The 24599-nt window shown below is 53.5% G+C and overlaps 1 long non-coding RNA gene across 1 annotated transcript; it reads left to right on the top strand.

The window, feature by feature from the left end:
• Positions 1-419: 419 nt before the first annotated feature.
• LOC139077331 (uncharacterized) lies at positions 420-3194 on the top strand. Its single transcript, XR_011529747.1, has 6 exons — positions 420-560; positions 657-737; positions 1268-1328; positions 1481-1527; positions 1633-1810; positions 1934-3194. It is a non-coding gene; the product is annotated as an uncharacterized lncRNA (long non-coding RNA).
• The last annotated feature ends 21405 nt before the right edge of the window (positions 3195-24599 follow it).

The raw sequence follows: 24599 nt of genomic DNA, 5'->3' as shown, positions 1-24599 counted from the left end.
TGAGTCCAGGGTGCCTGGCCAGGAAACAGGGGACAGGCCTGGTGGGAACCCTCTGCGCCCCATACCTGAGCAGGACTCCTCCAGCCAGTCCCCGACCTCCCCCATCCCTGCTCCTGGAGACAGCTAGGGAGAAGCCCCCTCTGACAGAGCCAGAGGGGGGAGGGGAGGGAAAAGACAGCCCCTGGGCTGATGATATTCAGCCCTCCACAGCCCAGCCTCGACCTGCTCCAATTACCAGACACACACCCGTGGGCAGCCAGCCCCAGATCCCCACTGTTGCTTGCAAAGTCCTTCACCCCCTGCCCAGAACTTTCCATCCGGCCAGTTAAAGCAGGCTCTGCCTTCAAGCCCAAGCCAAGCCCCACCTCCTCCAGGAAGTCTCCCCACCCCTAGTTAGTCCTCCTGGACCTCTCCGGGCTCCATTCCTACAGCCCTGGCCCCTGGGAGACACGTGGTCATTATGGGACGGCTGCTTTGGAGGTGGACAGGGCTTCACCACTAAGCTGAGGGACCTGGTGCAGGTTAATCTGTCAACCTCAGTTTCTTACTCCGTAAAATAGGTATAATTATGGGATGGTCATGAGGATTAAATGAAGTGAGTATAGAATGTGCTTAGCAAAGAGAGGGGCACAGTCTAAGAGCTGTGTGTGTGTCAGCATCTATCATAGGTGCCACACAGTCACGACTGGACAGCACACTTCTCCGTGCCCTGTCTTTTCACAGAGACATGCATGCAGGTGAGTGTGTGGGTGGGGGGGGGCGGGGGGGAGGGAGGTCCTAGTTTGGGTCCCCTGGAAACAGACCTGGAGACAAGAACTTGCGCGCAGGTAGTTTATTTGGAAGGTGGTCCCTGGAAGCTGGAGGGAGGGAATGGGGAGGGAGAAAAGGGTGGTTAATGAGCGAGTTGCTGTGGCAATGGGGCTCGCTGAAGAACACAGGGGAGGACATATCTTAGAACTGTCCCTTGGAGGGCTGAAGCAGCCAGGGTATTTATCCACCCACTCGCGTCCCTCATTAGTTGAGGGTTGACCCTGGGGCTGTAAGTGCCTGGCACTTCCCAGCCGCCCTATGGGCTGAGTAGAGCTCCCTTGGGCCCAGCCCTGGAGGAACTATGCAGGTGGGAGGCAGAAAGGCTCCTTGGGGTGGACAATCCCACCACTACCCCCTTGCCATCACAGCTGCGGCTGAACTACGAGGCAGCCCCAGAGGATGAGGGGGAGGTGTCATAACATCCTCTGCTGAACTCTTCTCTTTTCTATCCCTGCAGCGTCCAGGGCAGCATTTTGCTCTCAGTGGGCACACCATAATTATTTGTGGACCAAAAAGAGGTATGGGCTAAGAGCTGGGAAAATCTAGATTCTCCCCACTGCTCAGTTTTTAACTCATTGTGTGATGCTGAGCAAGACGTATGACCACTCTGGGCCTCATCAGCTCCTTCTGTAAAATTGGGACATTGCCACCTTCTCTGATTTTCCCATAGCCCTGTCATGGTAAGCTGGAATGGTCTTTCAGGAGTGCTCAGAACAGGTAAGGTGTGGCTGTGATGTGTGGGCGGGGGAGGTTTCCCTACCTGGGTGTTAGCCAAGCCAGAGGTGCCCAGTGGCACACTATTCACACACGCTCTGGGGTCAGAACACACAGGTGTGTTCTTCTGGGCTCTCTCCTGTATCTTCCTATCCTGTGACAACCGCAACGGCCAAGGATCAAGAAAGAAAAGAACAAAGGGCTTTGAATCGCTGACTCCTCGGTGGAAAGAATCCCAAAGGATCCAAGGGAATCCAGTGGGATGCTCGGTGGTTCCTTATTTCTGGTCGGTAGTGGGGTTTGCCAATGGCTGGCAAATGTAGAAACCATTAGTACGGAAATTTTTTTTTTTTGGTGAGGACGACTAGCCCTGAGCTAACATCTGCTGCCTATCCTCCTCTTTTTGCAGAGGACCTAACAACCTGAGCTAACATCCTGGCCCTGAGCTAACATCCGTGCCCATCTTCCTCTACTTTATACATGGGACACTTGCCACAGCATGGCTTGACAAGCGGTGTGTAGGTCTGCGCCCGGGATCCAAACCAGGGAACCCCAGGCGACCGAAGCGGAACATGAAAACTTAACCGCTGTGCCACCGGGCCGGCCCAGTACAGAAATTCCTAACTTGGGGGTCTGGGAATCCCTGGGATGCCCATGGATACGCTTTAAGAGCCCCGAAATCTCTTGAAAATACATGTAAAATTGAGCGTGTGAGTATATGTGTGCACATGAACTGCTGTAAGTTGGTAATCTGGAGCTTCCAGCAAATTCTCAAAGGGGCCTGTGACCCAAGAAAAGTAGATTTGCCCTACCCCAAATCTCCCATCTGAAAGGGGAGGATACTGAGGCCAAGAGAGGGGACATGAACTGCTGGGTCACATTAGGGGACAGATGAAACCCAGGGTCCCTCAGCTTGTGTGGCTGTGTGGGTCACTTCGGTCTGCACAACCTGAAAGGCAGGCCTGGCTCCCCAGGAGGCTGTGTGAGAGGCCACAGCACAGTACCATCTCTCCTTGCTCCTGGAGAGACATCTCAAAGGCACGATGTTCCCTGGGGGTGAGGGTGGGTGCTGAGGTCTGTTCCCATGGAAAACAGAACAAGAGAAAACCAGACCAAAACTGGAAACGAAAGGAAGTCCCTGTCACCGAGAAGCTTGGGCACATTAGCTGGCCTCAGTTTCCAGATGTGGAAATGGAAATGATAATAATGCTTACATGTCTAAGTCGTGGGGAAGATTAAAGGTGATCAAGTGAGCGGAAACAGCTTACAAAAAGGAAGCTGTACACAAATGCTGGTGACAATCACTACAGTGGAGGCCTGGTGAATATTGTTGGCTGCTGGGAGGAAATTGTGGACCACCTGCATTACCCAATTCTGGACAACTATGAAATTCTCCTGCAGGCCCTTGCAGCCTAAGAGGCCTGGTTTTGGAGTCAAACCTGAACTACATCTCAGTTCCACCACGGGTGCATGTGTGTGACCTTGGACAAATCACTTAACCTCTCTGGGCCTCAGATTGTTCATCTGCAAAGTGGGGACACACACCTACCTGATTGGGACATTATGAGGATTTGATGAGTTAGTGCAAATGAAAATGCCTGTAACGGTGACTGGCATATAAAAGCGCTCAATAAACATTATCATTATTTTTTGTTCCTGTTCCTTGCCAATCGTAACTTCAAGCAGTTTATTTGTTCCTTGTGAAGTTTCTGTCTCCCCACATCTCTGTGTTCTCCGCTGGCACGTAAGTTCTGTAGCTTAAGGACAAGCTTGTTTTGTTTACAGTTGTATCCCTCAGCCTGGCACACAGTATGCAGCAGATATTAGTTAAATGAATGAGTGGAAATACACAGTCCGTTTTTAAGGATGAGAAGGCACTCTGACAATGTGAGAACACTCGTCAGTCTGGACCAGTCCCAAGAGGGACCCGGAGCTGTGCCAAGAGTCCTTTAGGGGTCAAGAGAGTTGGCCTCTGGTCCTAGCTTAACTGCTGAACTGCTTCGGCCAAGTCGCTGGCCCTCTCTGGGCCTCTGTGTGCTTCCTCCAAAAGCGTGGGAGCCCTGAGATTCCAGGGCTTCCCCCTTAGAGGCTGGCCTCCAAGGAGCTCCGACCAGATGGGGAGTGTGGGATTTCGGAATAATTCAGCCACTTAATTAATGAAGCGGAAGGAGAAGTGGGAGAGAATAAAGGCGGGGGTGGGGAGGTGGGGGATGGGGGATGGGGAATCCAATCCTGGAAGAAAAGTCAACACCGGGCTGCGGCGCTTGCCAGCTGCGGGTGGGAGTGGATTTGGGAAAGCCACGCTGGGCCAAAGCGCCGAGCGGCTGCGCGCGCCCCGGGAGCGTGTCTCCTCCGCGGCGTGTGCGCCCGGGCCTCGGCCCGCCCCTCCCTTCCTCGCGCGCCTCGCCAGTTCCCGCCGCCACTGACTTTCTGACTTCTTAACTTGTCAGCAAATCCCAGAGTTAAAAATGCACACGCACCCCGGCCAGCCGCCAGCAGGGCCGTCTGGCCGCGGCTCCAGATGTGGGGCCACCGCGCCGGCCGCCCGCCCCGCCGCGCAGACTAAACAATCGGCCTTGGCCGTGAGCGCAGCGCAATTCCAGATGCCGCGTCCCTCGCGCCGCGCGCTAATTGGGCCGCGGGCGCGAGGCTCTGTCAGCGCGGGCAAGGCCCTGCCGGGGGCGGCCTTGGCCCGGGGCCCGTCCGCCGAACTACCTAGGGCGGGGGCGGGGTGGGGGGGGAGAGGGGAGGGAGGGCGAGGCAAAGAGAGAGAAAGAGAGTCAGAGACAGGGACGCACGAAGAGAGGCAGACAGAAAGAGAGACGTTCTCAAAAGGAGACAGACAGCTGCAGAGATAAAGGGAGAACCAGAACCACTGAGCCCTAGTCAGATTTAGGAGAAAGACACAGAAAAGAGGGAGAGACACAGCCAGAGATGGAGAGACTTTCGGAAACAGAGGCAGGGCAGAGCGGAGGAGAACAGAATAAGAGGCTCAAAGGCTACAAGGAGTAAGCGCGGACGGGCCGGGGAGCACCCGCCCAGGAGACCCACATGGCACCGCCGGGTCGCTGCCGCGTTACGGGTGTCCACCCCTCCAGTTTTACAGAGCTTCCTTCTCACGTTCTCACTTTTTAGAATTCTTGCTAGACCCCGGCGAACCTGGGGCTGGGTCCGCCCGCAGGAGGAGCCTGGGCGACTGCGCGGAGGAAGAGCCCTCGCCCCCAGAGGAACCTGAGCCATCGAGAGTTCAGCCCCAATCCTGGCTTGGAGACCTGGCCGCTGCGGGCAGGTGCGGGACGGGGCTCTGCGGGGCTTTGCCTCGAGGCAGGAGGATGCCCCGAAGGACTCCTGCAGGGCCCCTCCTCCACCAGGCAGCCAGCCGGCGGCACCCTCCTTCCCCTGGCGCCCTGGGACCTCGTCAGCCCCGGAGACAGGGGGATGGCAGGTTAGCCGAGGCCCAGAGCAGGGAAGTCCACCGGGGACCACCCGGAGGAGCCCCCCCCCGCTTCGCGTTGCGCCCCCGCCGGGAGGCCCGGGCGCCCCGGGGGTGAGCGCGGAGGGCAGTGCGGCGGCCCGGCGGCTCTTGGCGGCCCCTCTCTGACAATCTTTCCTTTGTTTGTTTTCTTAAATCTGGGAGGCCCGAATTCCTGCCGGATTCCGTAGGTTTCACTCAGGAAGGAGGCGCCCCCACCCCCACCCGCTCTCCCGTCGGGCCGGGCTGCCGGGGAAGGCAGGTTGTTCCCGGAGGCCCGCGGCGCGCAGCCCTGGCCCCGGGCTGGGGAGCGGGCGCCCGGCGCGCCGGAGAGTCCCGGGCGCCCTGCCCGCGCGCGCCACCGCGCAGCCCCGCCGAGGGCCACGGCAGCCTCCGCCGAGAAAACTTAAAAAAAAACAAAAAACCAAACCAGGAAAGTTTTAAAAGACACAAAGAGCAACCCTCCCCCCACCCCAACCTCATTCCACACCCCTCTACCTCTCACACTCCCCCCGCCCCCTATTTTTTTTATTTTTGGTCTCCAAACTTGAGCCTCATTAATTTCCAAAAAAAATTTCCCCCAATAAAAGGCAAACATGGAAAGAAAAACAAACTATTAGAAAATAGAGGAGGGAGGAAATGTTATTTAAAAGGTTAGCAGACCGCATCATTTTCCAATGATATTATATACTCCCAGCAGTATCCAAAATATATATGGGCCCTGGGCCAAGAATGTAAAAAAAAAAAAAAAAAAAACTTGAAAAAACCCTCACTTAGACACAACATCTGGACCTGGGAGCGAACAAACCCCCCATTTATCACACTTAATCCTCCAATGAAGCAATCGACAGTTGACTTCTGTTTTGCTAATTTAGCTGCTTTCAAGTGCCGGCCCAGTCCAGACCGGGAATTCAGTGTCACTTGCGGAGGGCCTGCCCTGCCCCCGCCCGGCTTCGCTCCCTGGGCCCGGCCCTCGGGCCGTCGGATCGGGAAGAAAGACCATTAAAGAAGAAAGAAACGTTTTATGGATTCCCTTTACCCCCACCCACTCAGGTCAATGAAAACCTCGACTCTGACCTTCGTCTGCCCCCTCGCCCAGCACCCTGACACCCATTTCCTTGGTGACACTTCCCACCCGCTCGCTGCCTCCCCCCTCAGACTCGGGGAGCAATGGCATCAGTCGGCACAAACCCCAGCAGCTCCAGGCAGTCACCCTGCTCACCGGCTGCTCTTCAGGTTGACTAGGTGCTGCCAGCCTCCTGCCTGGCACTGCGGCGTGGCCTGGCACCTTGACCCTCACCCTGGGAGAGGGAAGCGGCGGGAGGGTAGTGGTGCTTGGCAGAGGGGAGCCTCCATCCCCCGCTCCCCCCGGAAGTGGATGGGAAGCAGGAGGCCCCGAGGTGGAGGCCCTGGGCCAGCAGCTTCCGGAGACAATGGGGTCTTGTGAGGGCGCAAGCAAGCGGGAGAGAGAATAAATCAGAGAGAGTATATCATTTGAGGATTAGTCAATAAATCCCTGGGACCCTGGCCCAGTGGGGCTGGTGCCAGAGGCATGGCTGGCTGGGAGTGCAGACTTCCTTCCTCCCCAACTTTCTCTTCCCCTCCCCAGAGGCCTCCATGGGTCTCTCCTGGCCTCTCTCTGTCCATCTCTTAGTCTCTGTGGCTCCTCTCCCAGACTTTGGATCCCACGGCACAGCCTTTTGTCATTCCCCTCCCTTGTCGCTGGGGACAGTTGTACAAGGGGGCAGGGAAGGTTGCTGGCTGGGAGCACCTGCAAACAGAAGAGGCTGGAGAATGTGCCCACTCCTCTTCACTCAGATCCAGCCTACCCGCCAGGCCTGGCAAAGGCCCCAGGAACAGCCTACACTCCCAAAAGAGGCCTCCAGCACCCCCAATCCCAGTCCTCTACAGGCTCTCCTGACAGCCTGGCTGGGCCTCGGACTTCTTGGGGGAGAGACCCCGAGTTTCGGCCCCAATCCAGATGCAGTCCCAAACCTCCTAACCCCACCTTCCAGGGCCCACGGAAGCCTCAGATCTGGAGCATCATCCACATGGACCATACTCATTCCCGCAGGCATTTATGAGCACCTACTGTACGCCAGGCAGTGTGCTAGACTCAGGATATGGAGATGGATGGGACTCCTTGCCCCTGGGGGCTTTAGCCTCTACTGGGCCTTATGTTCTGTTCATATGGGGATGTCATATTACCCAACTACACTGGTTCAAAAAGCAGTCACTGAGCACCCGCCATGTGCCAGGCCCTGTGGTAGCTACTGGGGATCCAGAGATGATGGAAGACCATGTCTGTCCTCAAACTTGCCAGGGAGACAGACATGCCAGGAATTAATCCTAAGAGAAGGCAGAAAGTAAGAGCCCAAGTGAGGCATTTAGAAAAACTTCAGGGTGTGCCCAGAGGAGGGACTGACTCACCCTGCCCGGGATGGGAGGAGGGGTGTGATGGACCCCAGGGTGGTGGTGGGGGAGCCCCATTGCTCTAGCTCTTCAAGTCCATCCTGGGAACAGTGCAGCCAGTGGCTAAGAGCGGGGGCTGGTACAGGTCACCCTCTTGCTCTGCCACATCAGCTGTGGGATCTAGGACTCCGGAGCCCCTTTGAGCCTCGGTTTCATCATCTGAAAAATGGGACTAACAGTAGTAACTACTTTATGAGGATCTGATGGGATGATACAGGGCAAGCAGCTGCCATATGGGGAGCTCTGAATGTGCATTTTAATTGTCTTTCTTTCAAAGGATGTGGACAGACCACCTTGTAGCCTTCCTGTCCCCTTCCCTGTGTCCTTTCTCCCCAACCTGAGGACCTGGCATGGTGTTGGGCACCCCGTGGTGGGAGTGGTGGAATAAATGGGTGGGTAAAACAGAAAACCTGTCAGACCCTGGCTCGAGTGACACTGGGTAGACAATGCTGTGTGCAGTGGGTGGTGGGCCTTGAATGTGTTGTCTCCTCCCTCTGATACTCGGCCACGGGCTAGGTGAGCCATGATGGCTGTTCTTGCTCTGACATCTCCAGAAGCCAAGCAGAGCGGGACCCCCCTAAGCCCCCTTTCCCTTGCTCAGCAGAAAGTCTAGAAATGTCTTCTGGCTTGGAGCCACTATTCTGTGACTCTGGTTTGGGTTGAGTCCTGACTTGCTGAGTGTCCTTGGGCAAAACATGTCCCCTCTCTGGGCCTTGGACTCCTCGTAGGTAAAATGAGTGGGTTGGACTGGATGCTCTCCAGGCTCCATTGCAGCCTTTGTCATTTATGTCTGCTTCTCCTTTGAGCTGTGGGAACCTCATCTTCCTGCTCGTCTGAGGGTGTGGATTTCTGCTGTCCCATTTCTTGCCTGCTTTTTGGCTTTCCTCTGTGATGTCCCCCTCTTGCTCCCTTTTTACTCCCCTTGGCTAGCCTCTCCTCTTTCTCTCTCCTCCTCTTCCTCTGCCGCAGTCCCACAGCCTGGAGAGTATGTGGATGAACTGGTGCTCGACTCCTTCCCCCGGCAGCTTCCCCCTCCCACCTCTCCCTGGCTTCTTGACCTCCGAACAGAACCTGGACCTGAGAAGCTGTGCCTCTCCATCTGTCCTCTTGGCCGAGAGTGTGTCCATAAAGGCCTGGGGGTGCCCTGACCCTTGAACTCTGACCTCTGAGAGAGTGGGAGAATGGCATCCCAGCTGGACCAAGAGAGCGCCTAATATGGGTCTTGTGTCCCCAGAGACTGGCAGGCTCTGTATTCCCACGCTGCCCTCCCTCCCGAATCCCAGGCTCAGGGAAGGGGGCAGGAAAGGATGCCTTTTCTAAGTCCAGCTGACACTCACCCCCAACCCACCCTCCTTCACAATGCCATCTCCCACCTCTGAGGCTGGGAGAAGTCCATCCTTCACAGAGGCCCATGTGCGTGGAGGTTATCATCCTCACCAAGGAACCACTCATTATTGTCAGGAACCATTTCCAGAGAGCTTACTGTCCGCGAGGTACTGTGCTAGGAGCCAAGAGGAGGTGTCTGTGTGGTGGTAGAAGGGAGTGGGGCAGGACAAAGGCTGGGGGAGTCCCAGGGAGGTGTGCCACTGCCAAGCCTCGGCCCGTGGGCAGAGAGTTTGGCAATGCCTGTGCGTGGGCCCAACTGGAGTGACACCTGAGATGGAGCCAGGTCCTGGAGGCAGGTAAACAGGACGCGGTGTGCTGGGTGTGGTGGAGGGAGAGGGGACCATGGGGGGGGGGGGCGCACAATGGGCCATTGTGTGCTCTGGAGTCACTGTCACTCCTGGGACTCTGGGCTTCCCCTTCCACTCCATCACCCTCCCACTGGGCTGTCCAAATATCAAGATATATGGAAGGTGCAACCAGAGGCATCTGCTTTTGGACCCCTCTCCTCTTGCCTAGACCACAATGGACCAAGATGGCATGGTGGGTGCTGCATGGCCCAGGCTTTGTTTGTCTCCAGCCATGAGGGAACAAGAAGGGAGCATCTGGTCACTGGGATGTGACTGACAGAGATCTAAGTCTGGTGATTGGGCTGTGGGCTCAGCTGGGCCACTAGCAAGCTGTGTCTCTCCTTGGGAAATCACATAACTGCCCTAAACGTCAGTTTACTCATCTGTAAAATAGGCTCAGAGTGACCCTTGCCCTGTCTACCTGGTGGTGTTGTGTGGTGTTGTGACAGAAGCTTGGACACTGTCAAGGGCTGTACAAAGGGCAGAGCTGGCTGCTTTTATTTCTCTTGTTACTTGCTGCAAGGCTCCTTCTGCCTGACGAAGCTCCTCTCCTGGGGGCAGGAGAGGCCAGAATTGATGGCCATCCCTGTGGGACTATGGAGAGACCCAAGGACAGGAACCAGGATTCAAGTCCTCAGAGTATTCAGCAAGCCGACCTTCATTCAGTCACGTTCAGTCTTCCCTGAAGAGAGCAGAGAGGTCTCGGGGTAGGATGGATTCTCTGTCATCCCCTCGGCTTGAGGTCCTTTCCAGCCCAAAACTCTGGGAGGGAGAGCCCTCGGGAGGTTCCGGGTAGAAGAACGAGACAGCCACGCCACACATAAACCAAGCTTCCCGCTCCTTCTCTTGCCTGCAGGTGCTGGTGAGCTGGGTGGAATTAAATAGGACTGAGTGTTCCAGGAGGCATTGCTCAGGAAGCAAAGGATGGAAATCCACCTCCAAGTAGTTCAAGCAAAGGAAGGATTTATTGACTCAACCAGGAAGGACACACACACACACACACACACACACACACACACACATTGCCATGCCTCAAAAGATACCACCGGCTTTCTCTCTGGCGTTCTTTCTTGATCTCATCCATATCTTGGCTATTCTTTCTCATGTGCGAAAGCCTCATTTTTGCCCCTCCCTACTGCAGCTGGGCCTCCTGTCAACAGCACTGGGAGAGTGGGGAGGGAAAGGGATGTCAGGGCTCCTGTCTGCTGGAGGGCAAGGAGGGGTGCCTAGAGCAAGGCAGCATTTCACGCTCACATCTCAGGAAAGAGAGCATCCACCCCTCCCAACACCCTCTGTCAATAGAATCCTAGGGGAGGACTCCTATTGGTCTAGCTTGGGTCATGTGCCTACCTCTTGGACAAATCAGGTGGCTAGGAAAATAGTCTGCAATGATTGGCTAGGCCTGGCTCGTGGTCCCACCCTGAGGCCAGAGGATGGGGGAATGGTGATTGGAAGCCCCAGAGAATTACACGGAATCCGGGAACAGCTGTTCTGTGAAGGAGAGGATGCAATCAAGAAGAGTGGACAAGGCTGCTGGAGAGACACAAACAAGAAGTATCCCCCACATTGGGGAGAGAGGAAACAATTTAATAAACTTGGTACACCTTCTGGGAGCCTCAAATTTTAGTCCAAGAGTTTTTAGGGAAAGATTTTAATGACATTTTAAAACATTATTTTTATTTATAACACACATAGCTATACTATGGAGTAAAATTCAAAGTTTATGTAGACTTCTAAGATAAAAAAGAAGATATCAACAACGTTTGGGTCTTGCAGTAGGCCATTTTCCTTATCCAACCCTCTTCCACCCCTTGTGTATTTTTTAAGCTTCTCTGATGTTAAGGATGGAGATGGGGTTGGAAAGTTTGACATGCATTAGGAAGGGAAATAACATGGATTTTGGAGCCAGAGAGATGTGGCTTAAAATCTTGCTCTGCCACTTTGTAGCGGTGTGCTTTTAGGAAAGTCACATCCTCTCTCTGAGCCGGTTTGCTCCCCTGTAAAATGGGTACCATGGTGCCTGCTTGGGAGAGGGGTGGTGATAAGGAGTAAGTGACCTAACATGGAAACGCCAGTGCAGTGCCTGGCTCCAAGCAAGACACTTTGTAAATGTCAGCTCTCACTTTCTTCTTCCTGTGTCTGCAGGGCCCTCAGGGCTCCGTCAATCCAGGGAGCAGGGAAGGGACCCCACACATGGCCCCTGGCTAAACCTCTGCCATTCCTGGCAGAAGCTTCATGACCCTCTCCTCTTGGGGGCTATAACCACAGACATGAGCATGGTGATAACTGGCTTCCGCCACCTTGTAGATACTGAAGAGGCAATCAGATCTTTGCTAGTGTAGACACAACATCACCCACAGAGAGGGAATTCACTGTCCCATGTTCCCAAAGCCCTTGGCCTAACTGCTGTGGTTCACAGGAAGCAGCAGTGCCGCGCTGCATTTACCTGCTTGTGTGTCTCCTGCTGCCAACAGTTTGTGAACTCCTGCGGCGATTGTCTTCTCCACCCCATCTCTCCGGTGCTAACACGGAGGCCGGCCTGGAGTAGGGGCCCAGGGATTGTTCAGTGGCTTAGTGAGGAAATGAATGGAGAGACCTGTTGCCCTGGGTCACTTTTTGTCCAAGTCACAACAGTGACCACCATTGAGCCATTACAATCGATCAGGCACATGCTAAGAGCTCTTTCATTTGTTCTTTCACATAATCCTTAAAACAACCCTGTGTCATAGGGACTATAATTTGCCCCCATTTTAGAGATGAGAAACTGAGGCTCAGAAGATTAAGGAACTTGCCCAAGGTCACCCAGTCTGTAAGCGGTGGTGTTGGAATGCAAATCCAGTTCTGTCAGATGTCACAGTCAGGGAATAAACCTCTACCGGCTTCTTTCTTCCATCCCTGGTTATGCAGATGTGTGCAGAGAAGACGGCTGCGGCCCAGAGGAACCCCAAGAAATGACGCGGAAATGAGGGGTACACTGGAGAGAGAAAGGGCTGGTGATCAGAGAGGCTGCTGGGTGGGGGTGGGGGAGGGGGAGGAGAAGGGGGCTCTTGAGGGCGGGAGGTCATGGGGAAGTTCAAGAGGACTAGGGGTCTGGGGAGGCGAGGAGTGGTCAAGTGCTGCAGGAGGAGGGGTCAGGGCAGCGTCTGCCTGTCGGAACTGGCTGGGGCTGCGAGTCAGCCGTTCAGGTTGTTTTCTAGCTGGATTGGGGGGTGTTTAATATTAATAGTAATGACTGTGGCGGGAAGATAATAGGCCTCAGTCAGATTAGAAGGGGTAAGCGCTTATCTCTGGCTGCTGAAGACACATGTCTTTCACCTGCTCCTTTAATATCCCCCCCCTTTCATTCCACCGCCCACCCCCTCCCACCAGCCTAGAACAAAAGGGGTATTATGGGCCGGGGTGTTTTCAGGCTGCAGCCAAGGAGACCTCCCCTTCCCCCTCTGCCCCTACTCCCCCCTCCCAAGTTTGAATGAGGCTTTTTCCTCTCGCAAGAGATTAGCTCCGTTTGACAAGGCAGTGAACTTTGGGAGGGGTGACTGGGGGTCTCCTCCGGGAGCCTCCAAAATGCTGCTGGAGAGAGACCCCGAGAGACACCCAGAGACAGACACACAGAGTCAGGGCAGACAGACAGACACAGAGAAGGAAAGGCATCGGGGTAGAATTAGACTCTGAGACATGGGGAGCCCCCCTCCCCGCCACTTCAGGATGTTGGGAAAAGGGAGGAGAGACAGAGGAGGAGAGACACCGAGAGAGACAGACAGACACACAGACATCCACAAAGAACAAAGAGAGAGAAACACACACGTACACACTTGTCACCAGACAGACTGACCCAGAGAGAGACAAAGGCAGAAGGAGAGATGGAGGGACAGAAGATATAAAGATGGAGACACCAAAGAGACAAACAAAGATGAGGAGAATAAAGGAAATGCAGGGAGGAAAAGGAAGAAGAGAAGGTGAAATTGGCAAGAATCAGGGAAAAAAAGGAGACTTAGAAGGAAAATTGCAGGCTGGCTGCTGGGCCCTTGACCTTGCTGGGGCCGGCTCTGCTGACCCTGGCCTTGAGCCCCTTGCGGAGGCAAGCGGCTCTGGAGCACGTGTTTTCCTAGCTTGAGAGGACTAGGGGTCCATGGATCATGGGCAGGGGGAGACATGGACGAGAGAGGAAGGAGAGACAGACTGGGAAGCAGCCCAGAGACGAAGGTAGTGAGCTGGGAAGGAGATAGACAGAAAATGCCAGAGGGAAATGGGAATTTCCCTGATAAGGCAGCTCCCAGCCTCTGGAGGGACTGTCTGATGGACACGAGCAGGTGTGGAGGTGATGGGCTGGGGGACAGGGCTCTGAGAGGGCTTCTTCTTGGGGTCATATAGGAAGAGGATTCATCACTTCTGCTGGCGGCAAGATGGAGCGAGGAGGAAAACCAAGGACCACTTTCATCGTTATTAAGATCCTCAACCCCTCTGGTGTTGGAGAGGTCCCATGGCATACCAGTGAAAGGTGAGTTGTTAGACCATGACAGTCCTGGGTTCAAATCCCTGCTCTGCCACTCCCTGACTTCAGGTAAAGGACAAATACAGCTTAGCCTCGCTTTCCCCATCCACAGAGTGGGAATAACAACAGTGTCTCCCTCAAGGGTGGTTGTAGACTCACATTAGCACAATGTATTTGCCATCACCAGAGACTCAGGGTAAGGACTAACATCTATTGGCTGCTTACTCTTTGCAGGCCCTGTTCCAAAGCATCTTTCAGATATTATCTCATTTAAATCTCAGAACAACCCCTCCAAGAGCTAACTGAAGAACACTGTCAATCACAAACCCTTCAATGGTGGAGCCGTGATTTGAACCCAGATAGCTGACTGTCTCTCACACTGCGTACTGTCCTCATTAATAAGAGACACACAGTCCCGATCTCCACCGTCCAGAAGGAGCTGCACAGCTTTTTCAGGAGGGAAAGCTAATTTTTATATAGAATCTGAAGAGGCTTGTGGTTCTTGCTGGTGGCAGAGCAGGCGAGGCAGGGGGACGCTGGTAAACGTTCAACAACTGGCTCTCCAGGAGGAAAGAAAAGCGCTCGCCAGTTTCCAAGGTGTAGACACTCCCACCGTGGCCGAGTCCCAGCTCCCACAGTGACCTTCACTCCGTGGGGAGTCAGGAAGAGATGCCTGCCGTCCGCTCTGGCAAGCCCGCATGAGCTGGCTCCTGTAGTACCCCCAGCATGTGGGGCCCAAGTGGCCGGTGCAGAGAGAAGATGACTATAGTGTCGCCCCTCTTTTCCCCCTGGGAGCTTCCAGCCTCATTCAGAAGAGAAGGGGCACATGGTACCCACACTCGGCGCCAGTGCCAGGTGTTATGCAGGAGGTCCCAAACCAACGGCACATGCTGTGGAGTTTGTAGAGGTTCCCAAGCGGGACAGGATTGTGGGGAGTGGCTGGGGCGGCGGGGGGGGGGGGGGGGGGGCATCTGTTTTGTGTATCCCTCTGTCCTCTGCAGCTGGGAACTCCTAGAGGATGGGGAGGCCTCTTCTCCTCCCCCATCCTTCGTCAGTCCCTGCACCCCTTGCCCTCCCAGGTGCCCAGAACACCCCTCTGGGTGCTGTGAACTCCTAGCGTGTGGCAACAGCAATACTGGGGGAGGGGTGGCACCAAAGGCCTGAGGTCCCTCCTCCTCTGGGGACCCCAAGTGCCTTCTGTGAAACCAAATACTCCCTCAATCGCCCACCCGGACACCTGACTCCCTCCCGGGGCCCACTCGGGGGGCGTAAGCCGTTTCCTGTCTGGGTCTTGGTAACCCCCTGAAATCCCGGCCTCCCTCCCTGATCCCTTCCAAATGCTTATTAAGCCGTTTGCAAATCCAGGGCTGAACTGAGCGGCGTGAGTTTAATAAAGCAGAAGACAGATGCCATCCATCATAGGGGCCCCGGGTGGGGCGCGGTGAGCTGATGCACTCACACCCTCTGGCTGCTTCTAGGTCAGCCAGCCACACATCCGGACAGGTCCTCTCCTTGCCCACCCTGGCTGAGCTCCCCGTGTTCAGGACCACCTCCTGGCTGCATGTGGCTACCCCTTAGGTCACATTCCTGCCACAGATCCCACCCCGGGGACACTGGCTCACTGTGGACAGAGAGAGTGTCTGGGAATGGAGAGAGAAGTCAGCCCGACCCCCGCCTTCCATGTGGATTTCTGTAACAGGCAGGGCCCAGACTAGGATACACAATTGCAGCGGGGGCCCCAATCCTCAATAATCAAGATAAATAATATATTGATGTAATATTTTAAAAAATCAAAATTAATGCCCCCAAAATCCATGATAAATGAAAGACCAGTTTTAAATAAAGACAGGATCAGTCTCACTGGTTGCTTTTGTCGCCTCCGTCTCCAGTACAGCCCGTGGCCGCACTGACAGCAGCCAGCTCAAATTCAGTGGATTCAAAAGCAAGTTCCTGCTCTGCCCCCAACCCTGCTCTTCCTGCAGTCTCCCCACCTCGGGAAAGGCAGCTCTAGCCTTCCACTTGCTCAGGCTGAAAACTCTGGAGTCATCCTTGACCACTCTCTTTCTCTCATACTACACACCCAAATTTTAGGAAGTCAGGTGGGCTCTAATTTCAAAATATACCACTTCTCATCATCTCCATTGCTGCCCTTCCGGTCCCATGTCACCCCTCTGTTCAGAATCCCCCATGGCTCCCATTGCGCTGGGAGTCAGGCCCTTACTATAGCCAAGGCCCTCTGTGGTCTGTCCCTCCCTTCTCTGACTTGCCTCTTGTTATTCTCTCCCTTGCTCCCTGTATTCTGGACATGTTAGCTGGCTAAGCCCACTCCTGCCTCAGGGGCTTTGCACTTACTGTCCCTCTGCCTGGGACACCCTTACCCTGGATGTCCACATGGCTCCTTCCTGCATCTCTTCCAAGGTCTGCTCAAACATCACCTTGTCACTATATTAAAACAGCCTACCACTGCCTGCCATGGTACTCCCTGTCCTGCTTGCCCTGTCTTCTTTTTCTTTTTTTCTGAGGGTAGAGTTTGTCTTTAAGTCCCTTTGTGACTTCAGTGCCTGGCAGTAGAGACGCAGTTAGTGATGTCTGTCAGCCCCACCTTGCCGTAGCCCTCCATACACACCGGTCTTTGAACAGAATGTTTTCCACTGAAAGTGCTTCCTCTTGCCTGTCAGCCAGTCTTTGATCCTCATCCTGTTCCTACAAAGGCACCTCCTCCAGGAAGCCTGGTGCTTAGCCAGGGGCTTGCAGACCAGAGTCAGAACTGTTGCGCTGTGTGAAGGGCTCTGAACAGGGACCAGGGGCCCTGGGATTCAGCCGTGCTCTGGGTCTGCCTCACTGCATGTCCTTGGGTAAGTCAGGTCTCCCCTCTGGACCTCCACTCCTCCTTCAGAAAAGGGTTTGGACCAGGTTCCTTCTAGCTGTGACCTTTTAAGATTTTAAAGTCTTTTCTGGGAGCCGCAGGTGGTCTCTGGAGTCAGACTGTCTGGGCTCAGATCTTGGTACCCCTGCTTTCTAGACAGGCCATTTAGGTGCTCTAGGCCTCGTTGGTTGCATCTGTAAAATGGGGACAACTCTGTTGTCCTACCTCACAGATCGTTGTGAAAATTAAATGAGAGGATGAGTGAATTCATGTCCAACGACTCAGAAGGCACCTAAAACACACCATAAATGTTAGCTGGTTTCATTACCATTAGTAGTAGAATAATCATGGAGAATTCCAGAAGTCATAATTGGCTTTTTGTGTTTTACCAAATACATATACTTATACACAACAGCAGCAGCAAACCTTTCACCCCCAGGAAATGAAATGGCTGACAAGGGGCTGACGGAAGCATGTGCTCGGAGCCTGTCCTGGCTTCTCTCATCCCAGCTAACCTGTCGGGGTGGCCGCCTTCTTCTGAGGAGCTCCCACAGCCTCATCCTCAGCACCCAGCCTCCTCCCTCCTGTAGCCCCCGGAGCCAGCGCTTCCCACCCTCATCCCCCGAGCCTGGGGCTGCTGATCCCACCAAGACCCAGGCCTGGGTTGCAGCTCGCTTTCACACCCAGATGCAGGAGGGGCGCGGGAGCCCCGCCTGGGGCTGGGCCGGGGGCCAGCTCGACATCTGGCATCCATTACCAACGGTGGCTGCGGAGTGGACTCCTCTGCCTGTCACTCACCTATCTGCCGGGGTGACAGAGGAGATGGGAAAAAGGTTTTCACAGCTGGAATACATTGAGGGGAAGTGGAGGGGGAGGGTGGAAAAGAGACAAAAAACAACATTGAACTCAAGATGGAAAAAAGACAGTATTAGAGGAGGTAATGAAGACAATATGTGTGTGTGCCTGTGTGTGTGTGTGTGCACGTGTGTGTGTGTGTGTGTGTGTGTGTGCGGGATAAATGTGTGTGTGTGTCTCTTGGCAAGTCAGCCAGGGCATTTTATTTAGCATTTTATTTATTTGGGGGGGGCTGCCCACACCTACTGAAGGTTGGGCAGAAAACTTATTTGTGGTCTTTCAGGAATAAGAGGATGGAGGGTTGAGAAGGGGGAACAGGGAGGAAGAGCGGGGAAGAGGGCAGGGCAAGGACAGACAAGGAGGTGCCCACCACGTGGGCAAGAAAGGGAATGACAGAGGAAGAAGGAACATGCAGAAAATAGGCCCTTGGAAGAGGAGAAGAAAAACAGCCGAGTGACCCGGAACACACAGTGGCCTTGTCCCTAGTCCACTGCTTGGTCCCCTGGGTCTGGGTCCCAGAAGCCATGGTGCTCTGTGGGTGACAGCCGGGGCCAGTCCTCTCTCCCTTCCCCCTCCCTCACCTGCTGACCTCGCAGGGCCTCCCGTCGCCCCCTCCCTCCCAGCCACCCACACCTCTGAGGCCGGGCCTTCCTTCCCCATCTGCTCCCCATTGACACATCGAGCTTTCAATTGCCCCCTCATTAGTCACCAAGAGATTTCCCCCAACCCCTCCCACTCGTCTAGCTTCAATCCAGCCAGGGCCAGCGGGGTCCCAACCGCCCACTAGGCCCCTGTTTGCAGCGAACTGTTCTCTAACGACCTCATCAGAGTGCAGAGGAGCTGGCGGCTGGGGCGTTAGAGTGGGGCACTGGTGGCCCTCGCAGGCCGGGGCCCCTGGGAGGCCCCTGAGGTGTGTGTGAGGGGCCGGGGGCGGGTGGCCCACTGTGAGCAGCCCAAGCTAGGCGGCTAATGCCCCGTCATAGCATTATCCCTGTTGAGTCCATAAAAGCCCCCTCTAGCGTTACAGCGTTTGAGAGACTATTAAGTTTTAAGGCCCTGGACCTCCGGGGAGGAGGCACGTTGACACGGGTGTTTTGTGGGCTCTGGGTTTATGTGACAGTCAGGAGGGAGACTGACTGGGGCTGAGGAGGAGGACAAAGGCCTTAGAAAGGGGTGGGCAGGGGCAGGGGAGAGGGTTGGGGGCCAGCCCAGTTCCCAGGATCTCTCTCTCTGTGTTCTGGTCAGTGGCTTTCAAACTGGTGAAGACCGCAGGCTAGTGGGGCTGCATGAGCAGGGAGAAGAAAGGGGCATTCTGGTCTCCATGAGACCAGAAGGGTTGAGGGGCTCCAAGCCTTAACGAATGGCACAGTCTGGCATAAGCTGCCGGGCCACCTTGTGGTCTCTCAGGGTCGCCCCACGCTCTGGCCTCCTTGCCTGGCATCTACCGTGGGAGGATGTGCTCCCCCAGGCTTTGCTGTCACTCCTCTGGAGGCTGGAGCTTTGGCACCCCACCCACACCTCTCCTGGGCCCCTCTGCACCCTCAGGCAGCTCCATGAGAGCAGCCAGAGCCCCCAACACAGGCTGTCTGCACAGGTGGAGAGGCCTGCCTGGGAGCAGAAAGTCCACGTTTGCATCTAGGCCCTGCCACTTACAGCCAGCCACCTCGGTGCTGTTCTTTGGGCTTCAATTTTCCTTGCCCATTGCCCAGGGTAGGAGGGTGGGGGCGGGAGGCGGCTTGGACTAGATGATTCCTAAACGTGCTCCAGTTCCCTGAGTCAAGTTTCATTCCTTTGTGAGAGCAGTGAATATTAGATTCAAGTGAAAACTCAGCACATTTACAATAATAGCCAACATGTGTGAGCGCTCGCTACGTACTAGGCATTTTACAGAACTTCTCTCATCACGGCAACCCTCTGCCGTAGCAATTATTCATTCCCACTGTGCAGGGAGGAGCCCGAGGGAGTGGGAGATGCAGTGCCTAGCTCAGGGCTGGCGGGCTCTGGGGCCTGTGGCTCCACACTGTTCAGGCCACTTCGAGGCCCTGACCACCTGTTAACCTGTTATGTGCTAGCGTTGTGCGGGAGGACTCAGGGTGGAAATGGCGGAAAATGTACAGCCCTGGGCCTCCAGTTGTTCTCAATACCACGTACAGGTCCTCTCGGCCAACCCTGCAGAGCTCCATTTTTCTTCTCTGCACACTGAGAATGCTAAGGATTATTATTATTATCATTTTAACAAGTTGAGGGTGTTTTTTTTTTTAAGAATGGCACCTGAACTAACATCTGTTGCCAATCTTTTTTTTTTCTTCTCCCCCCCCCGCCCCGCCCAGTACATAGTTGTATGTTTTAGTTGTAGGTCCGTCCGGTTGTGCTATGTGGGACGCCGCAGCAGCATGGCTTGATGAGTGGTGCCGTGTCCACACCCAGGATTCAAACTGGTGAAACCTGGGGCCGCCAAAGCAGAGCGCACGAACTTAACCACTCGTCCATAGGGCCTGCCCCACGCTGAGGATTCTGATGGCACCCGCCTCATTGGCTGCTTGGGGAGGAGTAACGGAGAACGGGCATGCACAGCACTTAGCATGGGGCCAGACCTTACAGAGGGCTCCTTGCGTGTTAGTTACTACTGTCATTGTCACCGCCATCCTCACAGGTTGCAAGATCCCTGCTTCAACCAGCTCAGGAGGCAAACCACGCAGAGAGAGTCCACGCAGGGTGTCGGTGCAGTGCGCTCTGGAGTGAAAGGAGCCGAGTAACCCTGTTCCCGACTCTCCACCTGCCTCTGTCTTCCTGAGGCGGCAATTTGGAGGTGATGGTAATAATAACACCTCGCATTTGTAGAGCACTCTCTTTAGCATTTCAATTCAGTTCTGCAAATATTTACTGTGCCGACCATGTGAGGAACCTTCACATCAATTACTTCTCCTAACTGGCAAACCCCTCCCCTCAGCCCTGGCACATGCACACATCTACACACAAACCCGTGCATACACGCATGCACCCATGAGTGCATGCATGCACATGTACACACATGCACTTGCACACAAATGTGAGCACAGGCACATATGCATGCACGCTCACACATATGCACACACACACAGGACTTACCCTCTCCCATCTCCCTCAGCCTTCATACATTTTGCTGTTAACTTAGTGAGTTCACCTTAAACTCTGAGACTAAGCAGGCTGGGACCCTGACCTCCTGAATTGCCCTGCGGAGGCCGATCCGTGAGGATGGTTCCGATGGGTCATAGGCAGGTGCTGAGCTGGTGGATTCGCACATGGGCATGGGGGTCAGCCAGCCGCAGTGCAAATGCCTGCTCTGCTACTGAGCACTTTTGTTTCTCTGGACAAGCTGCTTCGTCTTTCCATGCCTCAGATTTCTATCTGTAAAATGGGGATGCTGATAGTAGCCAACTCATAGGGTCATCGTGAGGATTAAACAGGACAACACATCTGGCAGAGCGTCTGGTACGCCACTGCGATGGAGCTGATGATACGATGATGGATATGCAGACATGCAGAGACAGCTCCCCATACGATGACGTCCATGCATCACTGTGAGGGATCCCAGCTAAAATATATTTTCCCTCCTCAGTCCATGATCAATGCCACTACCGGCCTTTGGGCTAAGGTATTTATCCCCTATTTAACTACCCCTGGAATTCAATAGCTTATCATCTTCTTGTGAGTGAGTTTAGCAGACTCCTTACAATTTGACTGTAGTTATGGGAAGGTTCCTCCCTCCCTTCCTTCAGGATATTTATTGTTCGCTTCCCAAGTTCTGGGTACCAAAGACACAAAGGTGAATAAGACCTCCTCCCAAGAAGCTCCCTGTAGAGGGGAAAACACAGCATGGCAGCCAGTGAGTGAGGAGAGCTCTGATGGCGGTAAGCCCAGGAGTGGAACAGGGCTTCCAGAAGATGGAGGGGAGTGAGTCTGGGAGGAAATGAGTGCTGGCTCAGTGGAGGGAGGTGATGGAGGACATTCCAGGCTGAAGGGCAGGAGGGCAGCTGGGTTTTTCAGGCAGGGCAGTGCTGGTGGTGGGGGAGACAAGGAGGCTGGGTATGGTGCTGGGGGCAGGACCATGCTCACTAGGGGCACCTCTGGGTTTAAATCATGTCTCTCTTTTTTTCTGTTGTTTGGATACTTTTGAGTAAATGCTCATAGGCTGTGACTCCCCGGCAGCCCCACTGTGGCAGCCCTCCGCACCTGGCCCGGTTCATTCACCTGTGCTGTTGCAGCGCCCCTTGCAGCCAACCAGGGTGGCATCTCTTTTATTTTACTGCTGCTCAGAGAGGTGACACCCATTGCGGTAATGGCAGGGCTCGGACAGTGTGCCAGGGCTTCTGCCTCCATGTCCACGTTCCTTGCCTGCCCGCCTTTGCTTCCCATAGTGGCACTAGCACCTCAGCCCCAGGACCCAAGGGGAAGCTGCAATGTCAGAGGAGAAAGGACCAGGTTTTGCAGAAGAAACTCCAGAAGTCCACCCTGTCCCTAACCCTGGGCCATCCTTCACTCTGGGTCACTTGCCTCCTTCGCTCTAGTTTTCCCCAAAGTCTAATACTTCTTCCATTAAAAATAATATTCTTATTGATGTATAATATCCATAGAGACACGAGCGTAAATCACAAGTGTACGGCTTGGTGAGTTTTTGCAAAGTGAACACAGCCATGTAACCAACACTCAGATGAAGAAACAGAACGTTGAAATATTGCATCATGCCCCTTGCCAGTCCACACTCACCCTCTCCCCCCAAAAAGTAACTGCTATACTAGCTTCTAACACCATAGATTTGTTTTGTGTGGTTTTGAACTTGATAAAAATGGAATCATACAGTGCGTACACTTTTTGCTTCTGGCTCCTTTCACTCAATATTATGTCCGTGAGATTCATTTACATTGTTGCACGCAGCAGTAGCACATTCTTTCTCACGACTTTGTAGTATTCCACTGTGTGAACAGTCTTCAATTTGCTTCTGTATTCCACTGCTGAGTTTTTCTGGATTTTTGCTGTTACATATAATGTTGCTATGAACATTTGTCAAGGAGTAGAATTTCTGGGTCATAGAGGATGCATACGATCAGTTTTATCAAATAATGCCAAACAGTTCTCAGTAATTGCCAACCTAATTTATACTCTCACCAGCCATGCATCAGAGTTCAGGTTGCCTCTCATCCTGCTCAACACTTGGTATTCTCTGTTTCGTTTTGTTTTTGAGGAAGATTAGACCTGAGCTAACATCTGCCACCAATCCTCCTCTTTTTGCTGAGGGAGCCTGGCCCTGAGCTAACATCTGTGCCCGTCTTCTTCTACTTTATATGTGGGACGCCTGCCACAGCATGGCTTGACAAGCAGTGCATAGGTCCACACCCGGGGTCCGAACTGGTGAACCCTGGACTGCCAAAGCGGAACGTGCAAACTTAACAGCTGCAACACCCGGCCAGCCCCGATATTCTCTGTTTTTTTTTATTTTAACTGCTTTGCTGGATGGATGGTGGTAATGCACTGTGGTATTTAATTTTTGCGTTTCTCTGATAACTAATGAAACTGAATCCTTTTTTAATGTTTATTAGATATTTGGATATCCTCTTCTTGTGGAATGCTTATTCAAGTCTTTTGCCCATCTTTCTATTGGTTTTTTGTCTTTTTTGTATTGATTCGTAGGAGATATATATCTCCTGGATATGGGTCCTTTAGTGGGTATACATGCTACAAACATCTTTGCCCACCCCTGTGCATTGTCTTTTCACTCTCTTCAAAGTGTCTTGATGAACAGGAGTTCTTAATTTTAATGTTGGACAATTTATCAATTTTTGTCTTTCATGGTTAAGTGTTTCTTGTGTCCTCTTTTTAAGAAATCTTTGCCTACTCGCAAAGTCATGAAAATGTTCTATGCTTTTCTTCTTTCATCTTATCTTTCACAATTAGATCTACGATCCACCTGGAGTTGATTTTTGTGTATGCTGTGAGGCAGAGGTCAAGACTCATTTTTAAAACATGGGCTAGCACCATCTTGACCTCAGACCCCATCCACTCTCTATGAAAAATTTACTTTAATCAAGGAGAGCTTTTGTATCCAAGTGTGTCCTTTGACAGCCAAATTCAGAAGCAGCCCTCTGGGCCTCTGTGTTGGGGCCAGGGCAGAGCTCTCCATGTGTGAGGTCCTGAAGTTTCCTTGGCCCAGCTCTTCCAGGAAAATGGCCTGAATACTGCGACAGGCAACATGGATGACTCTCCAAGACATTATGCTGAGTGAAATAAGCCAGACACAAAAGAGAACATACCATGTGATTTCATTTATATAAAGTACAAAGACAGGCAAAGCTAATCTATGGTGATAAGGGGTCCAAAAAATGGTGCCTGGGGGAAGAAGGATGACTGGAAGGGGCATGAGGGAAACTTCCTGGGATTGTGGAAAGGTTCTCTGCCTTGATCTGGGTGTTGATAACACAGATACATTTTTTTCCTCAATGAAAACTATACCTCAATAAAGGAAGAAAACGCAAAAACGAACCAAAAAACTCAGACCTTTGTCTCCCCTCCTCTGCCACCAGCCTAGCTCAAGCCCCCTCCCAGGGTTGGGACCACTTTTCAGCTTGCAGCTCTCAGCCATCAGCAGCCTGTCATGGCTCTCCCCCATCCTGCATACAGCAGAGGATCCATCTTTCTAAATCAGCTGTGCAGGAGAGCAAGGAGCCTAGACTTGGAGCCCAAGGACACCAGCTTAAATCTCAGCTCCCTCTCTTTCCAGCTGTGTCATTTGGTTAAGCCACATCACTTCTATGAGTCTCCTTCCATTATCTGAAAAATGGGATAACAACACCTCCTTCAGAGGATTGTTGGGAAGATGAAAATAGGATAGCATCTGTGAAAGCGCTTCAGAAACTGAAGAATTGAGCAATCACGGGGCGTTCTCATACCCCTCAACTGCTTAGGAACTTTCGACGGCTATTGCCTAGTAGCTGAGGCACATTGGATCATTGGTCCCCAAACTTCACTCCTGGTGCAGTAAGAGGATTCTACACCCACATCCTTTGTCACGTGACTCCACTTTCCCAACACACTGATGGTGGGCTTGGCCTTGTGACTTGCTTTGGCCACGGAGTGTCAGTGGACGTGACGAGAGCATCGGATTAAAAATGTCTGTGCTGTTTGGCTTGGTCTCTTGAGTTCCTGTGATTG

The sequence above is a fragment of the Equus przewalskii genome, chromosome 19, assembly GCF_037783145.1.
Source record: "Equus przewalskii isolate Varuska chromosome 19, EquPr2, whole genome shotgun sequence".
In the NCBI taxonomy this organism is placed as follows: Eukaryota; Metazoa; Chordata; class Mammalia; order Perissodactyla; family Equidae; genus Equus; species Equus przewalskii.
The sequence above is the reverse complement of the archived record's forward strand: the minus strand, read 5'-3'. Positions and strand labels throughout refer to the sequence as shown.